Source organism: Podarcis erhardii (assembly GCF_964252035.2).
Source record: "Podarcis erhardii genome assembly, chromosome: 2".
Lineage (NCBI taxonomy): Eukaryota > Metazoa > Chordata > Lepidosauria > Squamata > Lacertidae > Podarcis > Podarcis erhardii.
Genome location: NC_138498.1, coordinates 31,113,766 through 31,136,848, shown reverse-complemented (window position 1 = coordinate 31,136,848; position 23,083 = coordinate 31,113,766). Strand labels below are relative to the sequence as shown.

The following is a 23,083-nucleotide window of genomic DNA, read 5'->3' as shown; positions in this document are numbered from 1 at the left end:
GTTTATGCAGTGGTTTTACCTCTTGTTCTAGATTTTCAACTTTTTGGCTAGTTGCCTCAGCCAATTTACGATTTTCTACAGTGGCCTCAGCTAGCTGTCCAATTGATTTTACGTTCAAGGCCACTTGTTCAGTTATTTTGTTTAGACAGGCTGTATTTTGATCAATTTTGGACATTTGTTCATCTGCTTTCTTGTCCAAAGATTCCACTCTCTTGTCCAAAGATTCCAATTTTTCAAAGATTTTCTCTAAAATTGAAGCAGTTGCTCCTGCAGCCATATCTTCCAACTGTAATTGCTCAGTTTCTTCTTCCCCTGCCAGCGGCAGAGTAGGCACAGAAGATCTATGTGTCTGTAAGGCTGAGGTTAGAGTTGTTTGTCTAGTTTTTACTTTAGGCTCCTTTTTTCTTGCGCCACTCATTCCAGTTTTATCTAATAGTCAAGGTCAAACCAAGTGTTCCCATAGGAATACAACAGCCCAGAGAGTAAGCAGTCAAATAGGAGGAAAGGAAAGAGAAAGTAAAGTCACAGCTATAAATCCAAAATCCTCTAGAGGGAGCTCAGAATGTCTTGAGGGAAGAAGCCAATTCAATATAGAAAACAATAACATCCAATTTAATGTCCAGGTACCTTCAATAACTTGTATTTAGCAGAGTTGGTTTAGACAGCATTACAATGTCTCTAACAAGTGCCAAGTAATGTTTCAAAGTAGCAAGTCCGTCAGCACTCAGGTTATAACAAGCCCCAGATACAAAGTAGCCAAGTCTGCAGGCTGACAGTTCTATTATTCAGGCAGTCCAAATACCTGGGTTTCTCAGTCAAAATTGTAATTCCCAAAGAAGAAGATTAACACAGTCCAAATAATAGATAAATCACTTAAAAGAACTAAGTCCTTCCTTTACACAGAAGCAGCTTCAATGAATGCTCAGATCAGTTAGTTTTAGCGCCTCTTCAAAGGCTCCACGTCAAAATCTTTTGCTTTGAACTTTAAGCAGCAGCGGAAGACGGACTTCCTGTTTGCATCTCTCCGCTTTTAGCCAAGTTTCTAGTAATTTAGGTTCAAATTTATTATGGTCCTTCCTTACTCACGGGTTGTTATTTTTCAGGATCTGATATTTCCAGGAAAAAAGGTCAGCGCTCACCGACAGCAGCTGTGCGGCTTCACTCCACAGAAATAGCGATCGACTCACAGCGCCACGACCCCCTCCGTGATCAGAGGCTCCTTACGGGGTCCCTTCTCAGTTTCAGGAGCCGCTTCTGGCGCCCGCCGAGTCCCACGACCACAGGCTCTTGCCGCCTGTGGTTTTTCAATGCGGGTCTCCGCTTTGCCGTAGCGGACGACCCGTTTCTGTGGAGCTTCCTCCTCAGCGTGAGAGGAGGACCGCCATTGTCGTTCGCGCCGCCTCCGGAAGTCCAATATAGGTTGATTCTTCCTCATCTACCCTCTTACTGCGAGCCCGACTTGGTCTTCTGCCTTTTTCTGGGCACATGTTGTAGGCACAAGTCCACAACACTACTTAAAGGTGGCTTCCACTGACAATAACTGGCGAGGAATTGGGTTTTTAAAAATGGCATCCTGTGCTGGGTTCAGTGAGTGGATAGGACTGCAGCCAAGTGAGTTTCACCAGCAGAAGACACTATTCCGCCGCAGTTCATACACAGACATGAGAAAGTGTGAAAAGACTGTCATCCTTGCAAGGAGTAACCAATGCCCAACAATTTCAAAGAGATCAATGGCTGTTGACATCGGAGTATGTTCTAATGAGCAAGATAGCACACAGGATACAAAGGAGGAGGAGGAAACCTCCCTGACCATTCCCTCTTAAGTGGATGGCACTGCTCCTCTTAGTATAGCGATGAAGCAGAGCCACACAGAGAAAAGCAAGTAGCTTCAGTAAACCTGGAAGATACTTCAGGTATGCCAAAGGATTTGTTTTTCAAAGGGGAAAAAACAACCAAAATTGAAATATTGTAGCCTGCATGCACACACAGGCATGCCCACAAATACAGTCAAACCAACATACAAATGCCTTAGCAGCATGATAGGAGGGTACAGGTGCAATACCTTGATAGTTAAGAGGCAGGCCTCTAACAGGGGAAGGGAAATATGAGGCAGGAGATGCATGCCATCAGGCATATACTGTAGACCCAAACCTTAATTTTCCCCAAAAGTCTCCCGTACAACATGGTAAGGTCTACTGAGTGTCCAAATCAGAAGTGTGGTTTAGCTGGTGGGGTGGGAGTTAAAAAACAACAACTAAAATCACACTAACTAACCACATTCTAATCTGCTCTTAAAACCACAAAAGTTGATAAGAGGCCCAAGTTAGCAGTAAGCAATGTTTTCAAAGCCAGAACATGCAATCAAACTGTTCAACACCTAAGCATTCATTTTTAGGGTTGAAATGCTTTAATCTTGCAGATTAGTTGACTAATAATGATTGTTGAGGGTCAAGTTTAATCAACGGGGCTGTCAATTAAGATTACGTGTTTTATCTTTTGAGACTATTTTGGTTCTGGTGTCAGTGAAACAAGGAATGAGATTTAAGATAGCTTCTTTCCTTCTGCAGTAAGAAGTTGTTTTGGTTAGGGATAACATCTATCTGAAGTTTTTTTGCAACTCAATCAATTAATTTACAAGTTAAAAGGTAAATAACGGGTGGCTCCTCTGAATCCTCTCTCCAAGGATGTGGGAGGTGGGGTTATTGGTTTGTTTTGCTTTGTTATTATGTATTTTGTGTTTTCATTTCATATATTTATGTTGTGAACTGCCCTGTGATCTTCGGATGAAAGGCACTTCATCCGATTTAATATAAATAAATATGTAAACAAATAATCAATGACAATTATTTCATTGGCTGCCAGTCTTTGAACTTTTTCTATCTTTTAATTAAAGCAGCACTGAACAAATTTTGGGTAATGATATCTTTTTGGAAATATCAATCAAAGTATCATTGGGCATATCTTGGGATGTAAGATGTGGCAACCATGGGAGGCTGACGAATATAAGCACCCTGTTTTATTTATTTTTCCAAAGCACAAAGATCGTCTCTGCTGCCAGGAGGCCAGCGACAGGATCCCTCCTCATTGAATCTTCCTGGTGACCCAAATCTAGTCATAGTGGCAGCAACATGCAACAACTGGTGACCCTGGATGGAAATCCACATTCCCCATTAAAGAAGCTTCCAGATATTCAAAGGGGCCCAGAACAGCGTTGCAATTAAGATGAGTGTCAAGTTGACATCAGTATGGAGATTGTTCCTTTAAGTGCGCTCTTAAATCCCACTTTTCACAAGGTAAGTCATAGGTTTATCTGGAAGAGAACATACATGATGAGTACCTAGGCAGAGAGGTATAACCTCGTTCCACACAGCGTGAAGGCTGAACAGGGTGCAGAATTCAGATATAGGAGGGCCCACAGCTAAGTGATGCAGCATGTGCTTTGGCAATTCTAGTTCATTTGGTTTTTAAGCTCAGGAAAGGAACAGTGCTAGAGACCCAGGCTGGCAGCAGTGCTTCGGAATAGGATGGGTTAACTTGTGGACTTAATGGATGTCATTGGGATTCCAACTCAGCCCCAGCCAACACAGCCAGTGGTCAGAGACGGATGTCCATCAACATCTGGATGGCACCAAATTCCTTGTCCTGGATATATAAATAAGGATAGATACCAGCATGCAGCAAAGTTAAGCGACATGCCACCCACCGCAGAAAGTGGCAGGATTAGCCAACTGCTGCCTGAGTGCAGCACATCAATTTGCTGCCGAATTGACATGTACAAGAAGCAAAGGAGGTCTGCTGGGAGTGGAGTAAGAAGCATTTTCTCTCAGGTACAGGCTAATGCTGCGTCCCTTTCCAAGTTCTCTCTTCTGCTGCCTGTAATTATTGTAGCATGTGAGAGAGAGACATTTTACTATTCCCAACATCTCCAGAGGACTGCATTAAAACACCCCCCATTCCACGGTGCCTCCACATTTGCTGCCACTGCAGCTTCCCCCCTCCATGAGGAACATAAACAGGATTTACGGCTGGCTGACATTGGGGATGTTCCCGTTGTTGATGTTTTAATTCTTAATGGCAGCGCAGCTGCATTTAAGGTAAGAGGAAAGCAAAGAAGCCACCAAGTATAGCAGTAACCATGGTAACTTCATGAAAGTTATTTTTTTTAAGGGAGGAAAAAACTTCTTTTTTTAAAAATAAAGATAACGAGGTCCCTGAATCAAGCTTTATGAGCCTCGTTGCTTCAAAGATAGAGACGGAGCTATCTCAGGACTCCTAATTACCTTTGCAACATATTGTAGTGAGGCAGATTATAAACAGAAACACTCCTTCTGCAAACACAACCCCCAGCATGCTGCACAGAGAGCATCCAATGCACAGAGACAAAAGAGGCACAAAATAAAAGCCACAAAATAAAGTAGGATTTAATACCCCTTTGCTGAAAGCAGAGTAACCTATAAAACTGGTGGCGAGTACAAGAAATTTGCAGCGAGGAGGCCAAGCAAGCCCAGCGACACAACCACGGCTGCCCACTAAGGAGAGAAATGGTTCTCTTTATGTATTATTGATGGAGACTGTCGCAACACAATGGGAATCGGCCCGCGTATTTTCTCCTTGCTATAATGCTGCTTTAACTCACCGCAGCAGACAATGTACTTTAATGCAGATTACCTGCAGAGTATTTCAGCGCAGAACAGCATGCTTCATCCGCATCTGCCGCACAGATAGGTGCACAGCGATACAATGTGACCCTGGAGATAACTACACAAACACACACAGTGTGTGCAATGCAGTGCAGCTACCCACCAGCTAAACCAGAGCAAGTCAGTTTCCAAGATGGTGGCATACCCCTGCGTTGCAAGAGCACTTTAGACAACAGGACTTCTACAACCCTCAAACTAACCTACTAGAAAATTAACCTCTGGCGCCGCAATGTTTTTAGTCCGCAGGGAATTCCACCAGTTGTCCTGCTCTGGGTTACTTTTCTTTCTAAAATCAAATTTTCAAAACATAAGCAAGTGAGAAGCAGTATACAAATGGAAGAGATGGAGGATAACACTCTGCGTAAGTTGGGTATGGAGAAATCGATTTTGCTTTTCTTCTGTTCTCAAAGACTTGGGAATCTCTTTGCTATATATGACAGATTTGGCACGAGCCAAGAATTTCTGCCCCATCACAGAACAGAAAAATTGGCAGAGGAAAAGCATGTCCTTTAAGTGGTCCCACATTCAACAGAACTTGCATACCTGGCAGTCTGCTCAGATTGCACCACAGAAAACAAATACCTGATCAGCAAATAACAGCCAATGTTAGTTGCCCCACATCTGCTGTCAAATAACCCCCATCATAAAATATATATCCAAAGTTTAAAAGCATATTTAAACACATTTCTAAAGCACATTTCCAGAATTTTATCCATTTTGAAAATAAGTAAATAATGAAAGCAAGACTGATGAACACAGTGCATTCTGTCTTATATTAAGTTTTACTCTTACTCCAGTGCTTCACCAGATTGTAAACTGTGAAACTAATGCATTTCTAGTTCATACATTTTAATTTTTGAGAGACAAACCCAGCAGGAAGTAGAGCCTTAGCTTAAAATTATATAGAATATTTCTGTTAAATTACATAATTTTGATCCATGATATTTTTTAAATGGCACAGAGGTCTTCAGCCTCCTATGGTCTGAGATTAGTTTGATATAGGGATGCAGAAGTTCCTGTTAGTATTGTGCCTCTTTAAGGTTAATAGTAAGCTGCTTGCCGATTACTCCATATTGCCTTGACTGGGCCAAAAGACAAAGTAACGACCCACACCTAAAATCACCCAAGAAACAGTATGCCTTGTATTTATTGTCATTGCTGGCTGGGTTCAAGTGGAGATTTCTTAGTTTTTCCACTTTATAATGTATTTATTGCTTCCATTGGGGAACCTTCAGACGTCCACTAAGCCTATACATTGGCAGTGCCCTGCATTGTGAGACAATCTACGCATGACGGAGAACTGCATGATGCAGCTTTTCCTGGACTGCACTATTTCCATGTACAAGTGTGTCAGCCACACAGATTTGAAAAGGAAAAACCCTAGTATGTCTGGGACAATGCCACCCTAGATTCCTTTGCTCCAACAGGCTAGTGTGCTATGTGAAGCAGATTCTTGCATGGTGGAATCTTCCATTATGTGATTCCCCCACCTGCAGTCTCAAGTGGTACAATCCAGAAAAAGCTGTTCCTCATGTTCCTGCTGCATGTATAGATTTGGCTGATAAAGATTCCAGCACAGATGTGGAGCCAATGAGGGAGCAGATTTCACCAGCGAGAAATAGATTTTTTTTAAAAAAATCCATTCTTTTCCTTGTCTTAAGGAAAGAGAGGAGGTAGCAGCAAAGAGGGGAGAAAGAAAAACATCAGACAACTGAGGCGGCTGGGCGCCGAATTTCGGTGCTGCACAGGGCGTTGCTGAAATTTCAGACCCCAAGATCTGCCACTGCACGAAGAACACACCAGTTTTCCTTAAGGAGGCTTGGCCCTTTTCCTGAATTGCTTTGGGGTGGAGGGAGGGTTCAACTCTTGCTGCAGTTCTTCATTTCCAAACGCCCAGAGTGCTTTTTAAAAGAGAAATGTCTAGAAATGCTGGTGAAGCTTCTTTCCTGTTGTGATGATCCAGCCTCTGGCAAGACTGAAGCAGAATCAACTTCTTAAATTTGATTGGTGGTGCTGGGGGATATGTCATCCTCACACCAAAGAGAGCATGGTCACAAAGTGTGACAGAGTTTTGTTAACAAGGCTTCCGGGAATGTAAATAAGCACCCCCTCAAATGCAGTTCAAGAGACGGAGTCCAGTTTATTCTATAGCAGGATCTTAGAGGCTTTTCTGTCTTCTGAGTACAGTATGCAACTCTTTTAATTGTCCATTGATCAGAAGAGTACAGTGGTACCTTGGGTTAAGTACTTAATTCGTTCCGGAGGTCCGTTCTTAACCTGAAACTGTTCTTAACCTGAAGCACCACTTTAGCTAATGGGGCCTCCTGCTGCCGCTGCGCGATTTCTGTTCTCATCCTGAAGCAAAGTTCTTAATCCGAGGTAATATTTCTGGGTTAGAGGAGTATGTAACCTGAAGCGTCTGTAACGTGAAGCGTATGTAACCCGAGGTACCACTGTAAATCTGCCTGCTGATTCACTCTTAAGGATTGCTTGTCCTCTGCTTGGTGAGGTTACAAATGTGTAGGCTCACCTGGGTCCACCTGTGATTCAGGAAGCGGAGGTGAGGTTCTGTTTCATCCTCTGGGGTGACTGCAGAGAAGTGCTACACAGGGAAGATTTATCGATGCAGCAGGGAAGAGGCAGGGATCTACAATGTCCTTGCAGGAAACTACCACACTATAGCTGCCATCATGAACCGCCTTCCCTCCCCACCAAAACAGAAGCCTAAGTTTTACAAAGGAAAAAAAGAAGTGCAGTAAATAGTCAAGCACCCCACCAGTGTGAAATTATCTTAACACGTTGAAGAGCTACAGTTTTGCAAAGAACAACACGAGGGATGCTCTTACTTAGCACAACCCATCTACTAAGACTAAAGTTGGCAAAATCTAAGTGCATACACATGGTACAGATGTTGAGATCTCAACAATGTATGTATGTGTGTGTGCTGTCCTTTATTTTACTTGCAGTAGATCTAGTATACACAAGTAAACCCCCTCCCTTCAAAAAAACAACAACAAACAACCAAGAGAGAAAATTATACAAGGATCATAAAGCAACCAGCTGCTCCAAATGCTTCAGTTTTGTCCCATCTAGCATTATTAGCTAACCAACAACCTTACTCAGACTAGTTGTGACTTAGAGGGTTCTAACACAGCTCCCCAGCTAGCAAAGGGATTTTTGTTGCTTTTAACAAGAGCAAAAGAAATGTGCAAAGTATTTACCCACAAGCCAAGCTTCAATAGTCTTACTTGTTCATACAGTCAAAAGAAAGAAGAATAAAAATTGCCCACTTTTTGCCTTTAAAATTCTCCGGTGATAGCCAGTGGAGGTGCTTCTGGATTATACACATTCTATCAATCAAATATGCAGTTAATTATTGTATGGTGCTTAATTATTATTTGCATGGCCCTACAAAAAAAATTAATGAACGACGAGTTGGAAGAAAAGCAACAGGAGTAGAAGCTAATAACTAATTGCATACCAACATTGTCATACTTTTGACTAGTTTTCAGGGTTCCCACATATTAAAAAATGTTATGTTCTGCTGCTTACAATCTACCAACATGACCTAAATCTTTAAGCAAAGTTACTTTTCATTTTCAGTTGCCAAAAGTAAAACTGACAAATTGATGAAAGGAATAAATTGCTTTGATTAAGCAGAACTCTTGTACTGTTTTTACAGTGTATGCACAATGTGAATGCTGGTTGTTTGAAATAAGATTTATTTATTTATTTTTAGGAAGCCATCTCTTACAAATTAAAGCTTTAAAATGGGGGGGGGGGCGGGACACGGTGGACATTCAGGGTAACTGGGGAGATCCGGATATTTCAAGACTGTCAACAAATGGCAGTTTCTGACCCTCTCAGCATGTTATAGGCTATCCTCTTGCCTCCCTAAGTAGTTCCTTTTATTGACCCAGATCCTGAAAATAGAGATGTATCTCCAAGGCACGTTCATCTCTATATGTAAACAAACCTGACCCTCTTTAAAAATGTATTAAACATGCAGACCTGGAGGAAATAAGCTTTGCAGAGGTTGTGTCTTTTCCTACATCCCACACCCACAGAACAAGGATATTTTTCTTCTTTTACTCTCCCTCTCTACCTGAACCAACTATGGAGATCTATGCACAGAAGCAGCTTTGCTGGATCAGGCGTAAATTGAATGTGCTTTTTTTAATCCACACTGAATTCCATTCAGTCAAAAGCACATTTTTGATAAAACTTTTATTTTACTCCACAGTCCTCTAAACAGGGAAGGCCAATTTACAAATAGGAGGCCAATATTCTGTGCACATCTGAGGAAACAGTAACCTAAGAAGAATCAGGAGTGCTTGGATTCAGTGAACAGGGTGAAAATGAAGGGGAACTCTTCTAATCCTTCTTTGTGATTAATACATTGAAATTCCAATTAAAATCTATGAGCCTGTCAACAAAAGCCAGTGTTCTGATTCACACAGCACATAGTTAAACTCTGGAATTTGTTTCAACAAGATGTGGTGATGGCCACAAACTTGAGTGGCTTAAAACTGAGGATTGGACGAATGCATGGAAGATAAAGCTATGAATGGCTACTAATCATGATGGCTATATTCTGTCTCCACGGTTGAAGGCAGCATCCTCCTGAATGCCAATTGCTGGGGATCACAAGTGGGGTGAATGCTGTTAATATTCAGGCCCTGCTTTGGTGATTCCCATAGGCTGATTGGCCACTGTGAGAACAGGATGCTGGATAAGGGCCACTGGTCTGATGTAACGCGCTATATCATTTGCTTCAGGTCTAGCTGCATCTGCTACAGCTCTGGTTTAAGCCAATAAGCTTGGAGTAGTTGGTTCAGCACACCTAAACCAGCTCAGTTTGGGTTCACATGGGAAAACAGAATTAGCATCACTCACATTAAAATGATGAACGCTCCCCATCACTTCCAAGTAGATCTGATCCCTGCCAAAGTCAGGGCAACAGGGAAAGGTGCCAAGTTTTCAAAGCTGCAGCTGCGAAGGAGGAATTGTGTAAGCCCGCCAAGCCTTGGAATACACTTCCAACCCTTTCTTTGCAGCAGCAGTGGCTTAAACTTTCCTATGCCTGGTGTCACTGGATCACCCAAAACAGTCTCACGGGCCAAATCAAGAGGCCTGGTGGGTCTAATTGGGCCAGCAGGTGAGAGATTGCATGGTACTGTTTCTAAGATAATTTGTATCTCCATAATATTGAAAAAACAAAATCCTTTCACTGCATGGTTAAATGTTACCCAGGAGAAAGGACTACAACTCAAGAGTGAATAAAACATGGGGAACAATCTTGGATTATTACTCAGTAATGAAAGTTCCAATAAGCAGGGTAAATGTATGAAGTTTAAATATAAAGCCCATCCATTCTGGAAACTTGCGAGAGTCCTGAATTGCCTGGAATCAAAGATGCTTCAAAGATGCAACCTATCTGTGCCAGAGCTACCTTGTTTTGATTTTTTTTAGAACTTTGCATGTGCTGGTTTTCCAGTAGAAGACAGGATTTCAGAAATATTTTTAACAGCTACAAAACAAGACGATCACTTCAGCACGGCTAAGAAACTCTGCAGTGCACAGAAATCCTGTTACCTGCCCCCTTCCTCCACCATGTTGCTTATCTTTGGCTTGTTACACCAAATTGCAGCAGTAGAGCAGTAGGCCTCCACCTCACCTGCTGCTTCCCAGCCCTTGAAGATGGAAGAGCACAATAAACCTGACAAATCCAAAAAATCTTCCCAGATATTGTTTGTTTTATGTAACCATTATTCATTCTGGTTGATGCCAATGAATGTACTAGCACATCTGGCTCTCAAAAGAAATAAAAGATAATTCAGAACTGGTAGCTTGAATTTTCTTTTCTGTTTCACTTAAACAAAAACTTTCATATAAGGTTTGGTTCTCTTCAAGAAAAACATACTGGCTGGGATGGCTCATTTTCAGATTAGGACTAGGGTTCAGTAGTGTAATGGATATTATCAGGAATGAAATCAAAACTGAATTACACTGGACAGCAGTGGGAATGTTAAGGACATGTACAACTTGGACAAAGAGAATACTTTCAATAAGTCATTTGAACTCCCCAACACTGCAGAGAGAATCAAAGGGCATTCATGAAAAGAGAACGTACACAGACTGAATATTAAATTGACTGATCTCAGCTAATAAACAGGAGTTTAATCCAGAGAGGACAGAAATGCTTTTGGTCAGTAGGTGAGCTGATCTTGGCTGAGACACACAGCCTGTGCTAGTAGGCCTTGAACTTCTCTTGAAGGAAAATGTCTACAGTTTAGGACAGCACCTGGACCCAATCTTGGTTCAGGAGACAGGGCTGGCCTGCAATGTTTTGCCACTTGAGGCAAAGCCCCCCACCACTGCTGCCTCCTCTACCATGGCAGGGGGCACACCCACAGAAAAGTAGGAGGCGGGGGCATGGCAGTGAGCGGTGTGCTCCCTGGGGCCAGTTCTGCCACTTGAGTCAACCGCCTTGCCTTGCATCATAAGCCCTGTCCAGAGACCTACATGGCAGCTGTGGCCAGGAGCGCCTTTACCCAGTTTAATCTTGTGCACCAACTCTAATCTTTCTTGGATCATGCAGATCTGGCTGTTGTCACTTGCACCCTGCCACATTTAGACTGGACTACTGCAATGTGTACTGTACTTCATGTTGGATTGCCCTTGGAGGATGTCTGGAAAACTCTAGTTAGTGAACAAGAGTGGCTAGGGCAGTTTCTGGCATCTGCTTTTCAGAACATCTGAACTGGGAGTGGCCAGGCAGACTCTGGACCAATGTCTGGGCTCAGTGGTAGGCCGGAGAAGAGCCAGTAAACTGAGCTTAAATCCTGGAAAGACAGAGGCCCTGTGGGTGCATGGTTCCTGTGTTCAGGAGATACATCAGTTACATGTTTTGGATGGGGTTGCACTCCCTCAGAAGGAACAGGTATGTGATTTTGGGGTGCTCCTGGACCCATCTTTGTCACTTGAGGCAGAGGTGACCTCTGTGGTTAACCACAGAGGTCACCTCTGCCTTTAGTTGGTAAGACAGCTACTACCATTCCCAGACCAATATACCTTGGAACTGGTAACCTCAAGAATGGATTACTTCTGTGCAATCCACATGGGTTTCTCAGTCATAAACTGGAAGCTGCAGCTGGTTCAGACTGCAGCAGCTAGGTTGTTGACTGGAGCATCCTATCAACATCATAGAACACCTCTACTGAGGGAACTGCACTGGCTGCCAATATGCTACCAGCTGTAGTTCAAGGTTTTGGCTTTGGCATTTTAATTCCTAAAAAACGTCGAACCAGTTACAGTGCTCAATACATCCCCTGTCCAGCCACTGTGCTCTTCAGATGAGGATACGGCTGAGAATACCACGTGCCCTAGAGATGTGCTCAGCTTGTACTAGGAACCTGGGCTTTTAGGATTTCAGCTCCAGCCCTCTGGAATCGGATATCAGGTAAAATTAGGCACCTAGCATCATGATGTTTAGGCACCTGCTAAAGATGTTTTCATTTCAGATGACTCCCCCTGTCATTTATGGAAAATTAATTGCTATCTGTGGGAATGATTTTATTGGTTTTAGAGCTTGTAGGAATGGTTTTAATTGTTTTTAGAACTTTAGTTCCTTGTATGTTCTCTTATGTGTATCTTGTTGTATACCACTTTTATGGCTTTACATAAGAACATAGTAAGCTGCCTTATACTGAGTCACACCATCGATTCATCTGGTTCATTATTGCCTACACTGACTACCAGTAGGTCTTCAGAGTTTCAGGCTGGAGTCTCTCCCAGCCCTACCTGGAGATGCCAGAGATTAAACCTGGGACCGTCTGCATGCAAAGCAGATGCTCTACCACTAACAGCCCTTCTCCTTTAGTTTCTGGAGGTTTAAAGAACAGTACAGGGAAGCTTTCCAGCAGCCACGTGCCACATTTGGGCTTCAAAGCACAGAATCACCAGACATCATAGTGACATCAGGTGATTGACAGATAGGTGCCCTCACTCACATGTCAAATTTGGCTCATCAGGGTGAGGAGATAAGAATCTGGCCCACTGGCCAGGGAAGATTCCCCACTACTGCTATGAACACTGCTTAGGCTCTGACTGGGCATTGAAAACCAGCCCCCTCTTTTTCTCATCTTTTTTTTACACTTGCCCTAGATGTTTTACAAGAGCGAATTATTTACTGTATCCCAGCTACATGATATACTGTAAAAATGCTCCGATAAATTAAGGAGTTCCCTACATGCACTTTTTATTATCTCAAGTAACCTTCAAAAGGCATTTATCTGCCATCAGCTGGTATGTTTTGAAAAATTGTGATGACAAACTAATTTAGCAAATGCGTGCACTTAAAAATCTGCATTTACAGACTGAATGAGTAAATGCAGCCCATGGGACTAGATAAACTACCTTGAAAGCAAAAACAAACAAAAAAAACCAACAAATCTTCAGTTGGCACTTATTTATCTAATCCCTAGGTGTCTCACCAGTCCAGCCCAGATTAAACTGGACTCCAGTCTTACAGTCCCACTGAGTTATTGCAGATTCCTCTGCAGACTGAGAAAGCCAGACAGGGCCTGGCAACACAATCCGGAGAGCAACCTGCAGTCTACAGGCATCTTATCACACTATTACCTGCCAATCTGTCTTGGTGACAGCACAGCAATGCTGGTAAAACACTGGCCAATGGTGAAGCATTTGCTGTTCTGAATCTGCTGGCTAGCACACTGATCTGTGTTGTCTTACATGCCAGCCCAATTTGAAGCAACAGCTTCAAACAACTGCAGTAGCAGCTTCAAAACTTTACAAATGCACATAAGCTACCCAGACTGCCTCAGGATGCAATTATTTGATGCTGATAGGTAAAGGGTAAAGGGGATCCCTGACCATTAGGTCCAGTAGCGGACGCCTCTCTGGGGTTGCAGTGCTCATCTCGCTTTACTGGCTGAGGGAGCCGGCATACAGCTTCCGGGTCATGTGGCCAGCATGACTAAGTCACTTCTGGCGAACCAGAGCAGTGCACGGAAATGCCGTTTACCTTCCCGCCGCAGCGGTACCTATTTATCTACTTGCACTTTGTGCTTTCAAACTGCTAGGTTGGCAGGATCTGATGCTGATAAGGATGAACAATTCAACTTCATTCCTGATAGTGTCAGAGAACTACAAAATAATTCCAAAGAACTATCAGAGCTTGGATGTGCACCAAAGAATATTTCTCCAAGACGACAGGAACAGCACCCCTGATCCAAAACTTTTCTGATGAAAACAGGGACATCCTAGTCCAATAATAATAATAATAATAATAATAATATTTATACCCCGCCCACTTAACTGGTTGCTCCAGCCGTTCTGGGTGGCTTCCAACATATATAAAACATAATAAAATATTAAACATTAAAAAACTTTCCTATAGATTGCTGCCTTCAGATGTCTTCTAAAGGTTGTATAGTTACTTTTCTCCTTGGCCCGGAGAAAAGTAACTCCATACCCTCCAATATTTCTCCAGTGAAAATAGGGATGTCCTAAGGAAAGGCGGGACATTCTGGGATCAAATCAGAAACCGAGACAGCTTCTGTAAATCTGGGACTGTCCCTGGTAAATAGGAAGACTTGGAGGGTCTGCAGCAGCACCTATAGTTTTATGACTATACACATATAATGGACAGCCCTGTTTGCTCTGTTTTCCTACCTCTGCTGTCTTCTCCAAGCCCCAAACAAATTCAGTGTGATGAAATAGAATAGTGCACATTGTAAGCAACTTCCGAACTAGTGAATTTCACTTCAAAGGAAAACTGCATTTCTCTTATTTTTAAAGGCTAACTAGGCTGCGATTCTAATGCCTAAAGCCACTTACCTGGGCATAAGCACCACTGAACTTAGCAGGACTTACTTCTAAGTAGATATAGTTAGGACTAAACTGTTATTAATAATGGACATATTCTTTGTAACCTGCTTTGAGGTTTTTTTTAATAAAAAAACCAATTAAGCAGTGTATAAATTTTATGAAATTAAATAAATATGTACCAATTATTTCACCACAAACGAAAATAAAATTTACTGTATTTTTTGCTCTATAAGACTCACTTTTTCCCTCCTAAAAAGTAAGGGGAAATGTGTGTGCGTATGGAGGGAATGCAGTCTGCACAGCTATCCCAGAAGCCAGAACAGCAAGAGGGATTGCTGCTTTCACTGCACAGTGATCCCTCTTGCTGTTCTGGCTTCTGAGATTCCGAATATTTTTTTCCTCCTCCAAAAACTAGGTGCAACTTGTGGTCTGGTGCGTCTTATAGAGCGAAAAATAAGGTGATTAAAAAAAACCTTGGGGGAAAATTCCTAAAAGTGTTGCGGCTAATTTGGGGTGCAGGGGAGAGAAGGGAGAAAGGTGCTACTCCAATCAATCAATCAATCAATCAATCAATCAATCAAAGGCACTACTTACATAATTGACAAACCAATATGCGGAAGACCTGCAGTGTCATGAGAAAAGGGCAGCAGGCAGAGGAGAACTTGAATTGTGCCCTTTGAGCATTAAAGCTAAATGCTAGAAGAACCCCCTTGAGGGTTGACAAGTGTTTGCTTTTAACACTGGAGAGGAGCAATTGATTTTTGAGACAAGGCTGCTTGGCCATCCCTCCTTGCTGTGGATTTCACAAGACAGACCTTGAAGCATTAACAAAAACCTGCAACACCTGTTTGACCAAACACTGTGGCAGAACAAAACGAAAATGACTGCATATGCCATGGGTGTATATAACTCCTCTACTCAACACCTCCAAGTCTCTGAAAAACTTTTTATCTCCACACAGCCCTCTGGAATCAATCAATTATTATCACCTTAACTCACCTTCACCGCTGATTTATGTGCAAATCGGAAAGTATGAGAAGCTCAAGGAAGTTAAAAGAGTTAGCCAAGGAACTCACCTCTTTCATTTGAGGCAAATGCTTGTGTAAACAATATCAGTTTTTCCATCTCCGATTTATGGATGTGGTTACAGTACAAAGTCCCTTTCAAACACAAGTGGTCCATGTATGTCCCAAGGCAGAAAGCAAAAGGGGCAATGTGGTTAGAACACGCTGGAGTTCCTTTTTCATGTAGACAGGCTGTCTCAGAGAACCTCCAGATCAATAGCACTGTAAACAAGCACCCATTTAGGAGCAAATCTAGTTTTCACCTCGCCATTAGGATAAAGCCGCAACTGCCTTAAAACAACAGCTGTTATCACATTGGAAACACTTCTCAGGGAGCTGGAAGAACTCGTTGCCATTGCACAATTTATAATAACAGTAATAATGAAAAGCTCAAGGCCGCTCAGAGTTATTTTGTCATTTATGCACAATGCCATTAAGCATCCATTTTGCACAGCTACCATGTACAAGAGAGTGCCTTGCCAATCACGCTCTTTCGATTCCCTCTGTTCTCCTGGTTCCATTTACCATTGGGCACACTTGAGGCAACCACCCATTGCGGATGGAAACAGACAGACACATACCCTGTTTTGATTCTCACACTTCCTTCTTAAGACAGGCTAAGCCTGCAACCGCATTTTATGCAGCCCCAAACCCTAATGGTCATGTTTTTGACAGAATCAGGTGTCTGGTAAATAGCAAGGAGAGGACTTATTGCAGGGTGGGGAAACAGTGAACAGCAGCCAGGAGGTTAAGAACTCCTTCCCTTGCTTGCTGCATCTCCATTGCAATTCTCTCCCTCCTGATGCACTTTTTAGGGAAGTAGTGGCCACCAGGGCATCAGAATACAAGGTGGCCACAAAACACATAGTATTTTTGCCCTGTCTAAGCCATATAGATGCAGATTGTAGTTAAGAGATAGAAACATGCAGGTTATACACAGAGAAAAATCTATCCTACTTAAAACATGTGAGCAAGGTCAAGCCTTGCTGATGGTCCTTCATGCCCATAAAAACAATTTCCTATTTTAATTTTAGCCTCTGTGGAGTCAGTGACACCAAGGACACTCCTCCTGTGTTTTTACAGTAGCCAACAGGGATCTGGTTACTGAGTGGGGCTTGTAGGGACCATAACAACAAACAATAAAAGCTGAAAATTAAGCTACTATACTTCTTTCCAGTTCTGCACCTGAGACCCGCACAACTGAGCATCCCAGAATGAGAGAAGAATTACCAGCCACAAAAGCTGCTCAAGACATAGTCTTGAAGTTGGGACTTCTTAGAATCATAGAATTGTAAAGTTGGAAGGGACCCTGAGGGCAACCCTAGTCCAACTCCCTGCAATGCAGGAATCTCAACATGCAGTTCCCCCATGCAATATGAAACCATACCGGACTCTGCTTAGCTTTGCAAATGTGCTAGTAGTTTTATAGAACCTCCAGTAAGAGTGCCAACATTTTGGAATCATGATATAATAATAGGTGCCAAGCAAATGTACAAACTTTTTCTAAGATTCTTTTCAATAAAGGAAAGAGCTAAAAATCAAAGGAAGCCGTTTTCGCATTGTGCGTGAGATTTCTGAAGGCAAATATCCCAAGCGGAAAGATTCTCCTACTATGTCAGATACGGATCATTTCCAGCTTCCTTCCAGTCCTTAGAAGGCATTTTTTTAAAATGGGGCACACAATGGGCTTTTAAACATTTGACAAAGAAAATTCCAGTGCCAGGATATGAAGAAGAACTTTAATTTCATCTCAATCCTGTGTTTACTTAGCATTAAGTTCCTTAATTTCAGCAGTACTTACTTCTGCATAAAGGTGCTTAGGACTGTAGCACTGAGCTTGTGTAGCTCTGCAAAAACCTGGGATTTACAAGTGTTTTTGCTTAATTTTCCCTTCAGGGACTATAACCCAGAGAGAAAGAGAGAGAGAGAGAGGGAGACACTCATTACTTGGTATGAAAGGCTATCATTTGGCTTTCGATTTACGACTTTTAGGTTTCTTCTCAATATACTGTACTGTAAACTTTGCTCCTTAAGAATGACACAAACTGTTCTTTAGACCCCTAAGCAGGGAGAGCACATAATTTTTCGCCGCTTGAGGTGAAATGAGATTTGCCACCCTGCCCTGACACACCTGTCCCTTCTACCACCACTACCTGCTCTGCCACTGCCGCATCTGCCACCTCCACGCGCCCTGCTGCATCTGCTGCTGGCAGAGAAACAGTGTTGCCATTGGTGCTGATTTCAGGCAGGATCATGCCAATTTCAGGTGAGAGCTTGTCCAAAACAGACACGATCTTACCCGAAATTGGTGCTGATGGTGCTGCTGCTTCTCCACTGCTGATGAAGGTAGCAGGGCAGGCAGGGCACCCATGAGAGCGCTGCCTGAGGCAGCAGCCTCACCCTGCCCCTGCCTAATGGCTGGGCCGGCTCTGCCCCCAAGACCACTAACAATCTTCATACCTTTTCCCTCCACCATCCCTCCTTAGGAATCCCTGCCCTACAGGAACACCTCCTGCCTGGCATGGGGGGGGGGGAGAGCTTGACGTACCCATTCAAGCCTTAGCTCAGTAATGATGTCCCTCCAGTCTTCATCACTGGAGGTCTTTGGCAAGTCACAATCATCCTCAGTCCCCAATCCACACAAACCAATACATAACACAATGTAGTAAAACTATCCACTCCCATGCATAATTGTTGTAAAGGTTACGGAGGACGAATGAAAAGCAATTATATACAAACAGTAACGGTATTTTTTATTGCTCAAAAACTTAAGTGTAAAAAGCAATTATATACAAATAGTAACTGTATTTTTTATTGCGCAAAAACTTAAGTGAAAAATTACAGACCAACTCTTATTTTATATTAGCCTGGTTCGACTTTATAGGCTCAAGTATAACAGCCATAAATTAAGGCTCTCTTTCAACCTTCTCAGCCCCGAGAACAAGAAAAGCCCTGACATTTCTTGCACAGGGGAATAGATGCAGGCCTCAAGCATGATCACCAAGCACACAGACACAACTCAAACTTTCCCCACCTGACCGTACACTCAACACACAGAGTCACAGACAGTGCATAGTAGCAGTCAGGGTTCTGCAACACACAATGAGGATCCATGAATGCTATACAACAGTATTTTAACTGTTAGACTGACTTTTATTGCACTGAACCTTTCAGAATTTCGTCTATATGCCATTAAATGTTTGAGATTGGACAGTGCATGGTATCACTGCAAGCATAGGGAATGAAGCGCTTTAGGTATGCAAGAACTTGCCATTATTCCCAGGACCATTTCTCACATTTTCTGCCTTGTGCTAAATAATCACAATCTGGTCTGAAGGTTCCTTGTGAGCATACCGGTATATTGGAAATGGCTGGGGTGGGGTGAGGGAACTTTTCCTTAGTCTCTTCCACTGCAGTGGAGGAGTTTATTGGGACAAGTGCTGCCTGCCTCAGACTATAGCCTCTAAAGAACAGTAAGTCTTCCGTTACAATTACAACATCATATATTATTCCCTAGCACAACACAAAGACACTATCCTGAAAACCACTTTGAAAAATCAAAACCGACTGTAAAATTACCTTATAAAAATCTAAAACAAGGAAACTGGACTCTTCTAAACCAAATATTATACAATTGGTTGACTTTTCTTCTTTGCCTCAAGATCTGTTTCCTGGAGAAATGAGGTAGTAGGCATGCATTCGGAAGATGGTGGACTTTCCTCCTTTGGAGGTTTTTACAGAGGTTGAGTGGCCATCTTTCAGGGTTACTGTGGTTACTGCATTGCAGGGGGTTTGGACTAGGTGGCCCTTGGAGTCCCTTCCAACTGTACGATTCTATCCTAGTTTGGGAAGGAGTCAGGTGTGGGAGTCTTATTGAGATGCAGGCAGCTTCACCAAAACCAATCCCTTAAGGCAGAAATTTCACCCTGCTCACGACTGAATAGGGACATCACCTTGGAACCCCATGAGTTAAGATGTCGCCACTTCAAAATCTGACGAGCATCTTTTTGCCATTTGCAAATTCTACCACTTGGAACAGAGCGAAAATGCCACATTCCAAAGGCGAATGTGTTTCCCTACTAGAAGGCACACTGGTTCAGATTTACATGAAAGCAAAGCCCACACCATCACGACACCATGCATACAGTCTCATTTCACTGTAAAACAGCAATACACAGGACCACAGAAATTCTGGTATGTACGTATTCTCTGTAACACAGTAGGTTTTGATGTTGTTGGTTTTAATGCAAAGGGTATTTCACTTTTCACTTTTCCTCCCTCAAATCCAACCTAAGCTTACTTATGCCAGACTTTTGTTTAGAATAAAACGTTTGAGAATTGCCACTGGTCTCCAACAGAAGATGAAAGTTAAGGTGCAAATAGTAACGGTTGTTTTACAGCCCTCACTTGACCCTTGCCACTGCAGAGCCTGCCACATATATCATTTTCTCTTCCTCCTGCAGTCACACAACAGGCTCCAAGGAGAACAGAATAACTGAAAGGAGGAAGAAAGGAAGACTTATACATCCTAAATACACATTTGAGCTGGCATATATACTCCTTACCCTTTCCTTCCTTTTAATCAGCCTACCCTTCATTCAGCTCTTTTCTTTACAATTTGCATTCACCTAGAGGGGTTGGTTTTAATTAGTGTTAACGGGAATATTACAATAGGACCTAATTAAGATCTCCGTTAAAAATCCAAAATGCAAACATAATTTGGGGTGGGTGGGTTGCAGACTGGGGGGGGGGATGATGCAAATTTCATAGCTTACAAGACGTAATTATTAATGGGTTTATTCAATTAAACACCACCTATTCTGGCATTATTTAAAACTGAAACGGCGGGAAAGGACAAAACTTCATCCCAGCATATTCTAGTATGAAGTGTCTGCTGTTTAGGAAAAAAACAATAATAGTTACAAACTATGAGGACACTTACATCTGTTGCCATTATTTTGCCAAGAAGTTATTTATTCATCCATCAGCACCAGCAAAATGCTGTATATAACCTCACCCACGCTTAAGTTTCATAAGTGTATGGCTATGTGTGTCTAGATGCAGAAGAAACTGATCAGAAACCTTCCAATGGCACCATAAAGCGTTTCCTGGCCCGCTACCTGAGGCAATCTGCACACACCCTCATCAGCTTTGGAGAAATGCCTATCGTGCCCCTATCAATAAAGCAGTTACTGTGCAGCATTACAGTCCTGATCTTGCTTCACCAAGAACACAGACGGACAGGCCACTGCTATTCCGAATTTATTAGTTCTCGGTTACCAACCTAAAGACACCCATAGCACACTCAGGTGTGCACACACCACTGAGCCAGCCCCCCTAGTTCATGCGGTTGATGGGAAGAGGCTGCCAGTCTACACTGTCTGAACAGTTTGCACTGCCAACCCCAGTCTCAGCGGAAAAAGGTGGCTCTTTTCATCCCAAGTCACATCCTTTGCTTCTAATTTTGTGTTCCAGGGCAATCCAGAAGCATAGGCCCCGACTGTACCATTTTACTGTGACCCCTAAACTAGGATAAACTAGGAAGTCCAAGGCTAGGCTGGAATTTTGAATGCAGACCCATTGCCTCATTCCTCCAAATCACACTACAGTTCATCTTCAAGCCAGACCCCCAACTGCAGCCCGCCCATCCCCTTCCCCGCAGTATCAGCTGGTCTTGAGTTTCTTTTGGCTGGTTCTGTAACCGAGGGGTTTTCCTCCCACCCCCACCCCCCCACCCACCATGGGGGGGGGGGAGAAGCAGTTTAAAGACAATGCTGCCCCTTAGTCTATTCTCCTTTCTCCAGAGCATACTCACACGCTACATCTAACAAAGCCAAAAGAACAGAGCCAGCCAACTGCTGTATAAATATCAAATCTGTAAAAGGTGGAAGGAGGAGGGGGAGAGGAGAGAGACAAAAGGCAAGGTATGAATTGGCACAATACTGTAATCTTCAACCACAGCTAGTATTTGGCTTTGCGGCTTGGCGCTTGCTAAAGTTATCTCCCATTTCCCCTGGAGCTAGTTTGCTCCAGACTGCTTCCATAATGATTTCTAAGGGAAGCTCTCATTGCGAGCTCCCTGCTGAGGTGTAATAATGTGTGTGTGATAACACAAGGGGAAAGGGGGGTGAGGGTTGGAAAGGCACCGCTGGGTTATAAATCCCCTCTCCCCTTCTAGTCTCTGGCAATTCAGCCTGGGATGGTGTTGCAGATCTGTTCAGGGAGCTTAGCTCGGTATTGTTATTCTGCACAGCAACCCAACTTCTCTATGAAGGCTGCAGAAGAAACAATAAAGAGAGGGATTTTGCTCTGCGCTACCCCCACCCGCCACTCTTAGCCGAGCTTGCAACCGAGGAGGTGGGCAAAGCCAGCGGCACTACGATCCCCAAATGTCACTAGTTTCAACCTCGAACCTTTAAATAAGAAAGTTTAAGCGCTCATCCGGCTTCACTAAAACAGGCTCCTCCACCCCACACATAACACTCCCAGCATCTCTTCCCCACGCCGCCAGATCCCCCCCCCCCCGGGCGAATTAAACCCAGGTCAATCTTCTCTTCCCCATAGCCAACAACAGGAAGGATCTACAAGTTACCATCGACCAGATTTTCCACCACCTAGAGCCCCAGCCCACGCATGTTTACTCAGAAGTAAATCCCGCCGAGTTCACGGGCACTTGCTCCCAAGCGCACCTAGGAGTTTTCCAGAGCGGAGGATCATCACACTGCAGGGACACGAGGTCAAGTGTCGTGTCACCCTGGAACTAGAAATGCGCCACTCTGGGAATCTCTCTGCGCGCCCCACCGCGGAGCGAGGCGGCGGCGAGAAGGGGGGGGGCTGCAACTGCTGCTGCTGTGGGGTGGTGGGGGTCGTAGAGGAGACCTCGCCAACACGCCAGAAGAAACGGCAGAAGAGAGATTAAGCGCCACCATCCCATCCCCCCCCTCGAAGCGCGCACGCTGCTCGCCATTATTGGGGGGAGGATTAGCCAAGTGTCTCCGCGCCTCCCCCGCAAGGAATGAATCATCTGCCGGAGTCAGGCTTCGAAGCGGCCCCACACACCACCGAGGGGAGGGAGAGGGGTTGGAATTGGCAGCGGCGCCCCCGCCCCCACCCCCTCCAAACCCCGCGCCTCACAGCTCTCGCGCGCCGGCTGCGCCTTCAGCCAGGCTTTTCCCTGACACCACGGGGATTTCCCACCCCCCACCACCCCAGCTCGCCTCGTGCGCGCGCCTCCGTCCCCTCCCCTCTCCGGACTAACCCTGAGGAGAGGGGGAAGACCCAGGCCAGAGACCCCCTTTCCCGCGCAAAAGCCCCCAAAGAGCGCGAGAGAGGGAAGAAAAAAGGGGGGAAACCGCGGTGAGGGAAGGCGAGCCCAGGCGACAGGCGGCGCCCGGGCAGCTCTGGCGGGTGACTCACGCTTCTCTCTCAGTGGTCCCTGCGGCGGGGGCAGGCGAGTGCAGGAGCCCC

At 43.9% G+C, this 23,083-nt stretch overlaps 1 protein-coding gene and 1 long non-coding RNA gene across 3 annotated transcripts in view; one reads left to right on the top strand and one right to left on the bottom strand.

Moving 5' to 3' along the window:
• Window positions 1-23,083, top strand: part of LOC309335166 — a 722,355-nt gene that overhangs the window by 348,719 nt on the left and 350,553 nt on the right. The gene's annotated exons all lie outside the window — the stretch shown is intronic.
• Window positions 1-23,083, bottom strand: part of RBFOX3 (RNA binding fox-1 homolog 3) — a 351,363-nt gene extending 328,280 nt beyond the window's left edge. For both annotated transcript variants that reach the window (XM_081849833.1, XM_081849834.1), the window contains exon 1: window positions 23,033-23,083. The gene's annotated coding sequence lies outside the window, so the exon portion shown is untranslated. The remainder of the gene's footprint in view (window positions 1-23,032) is intronic.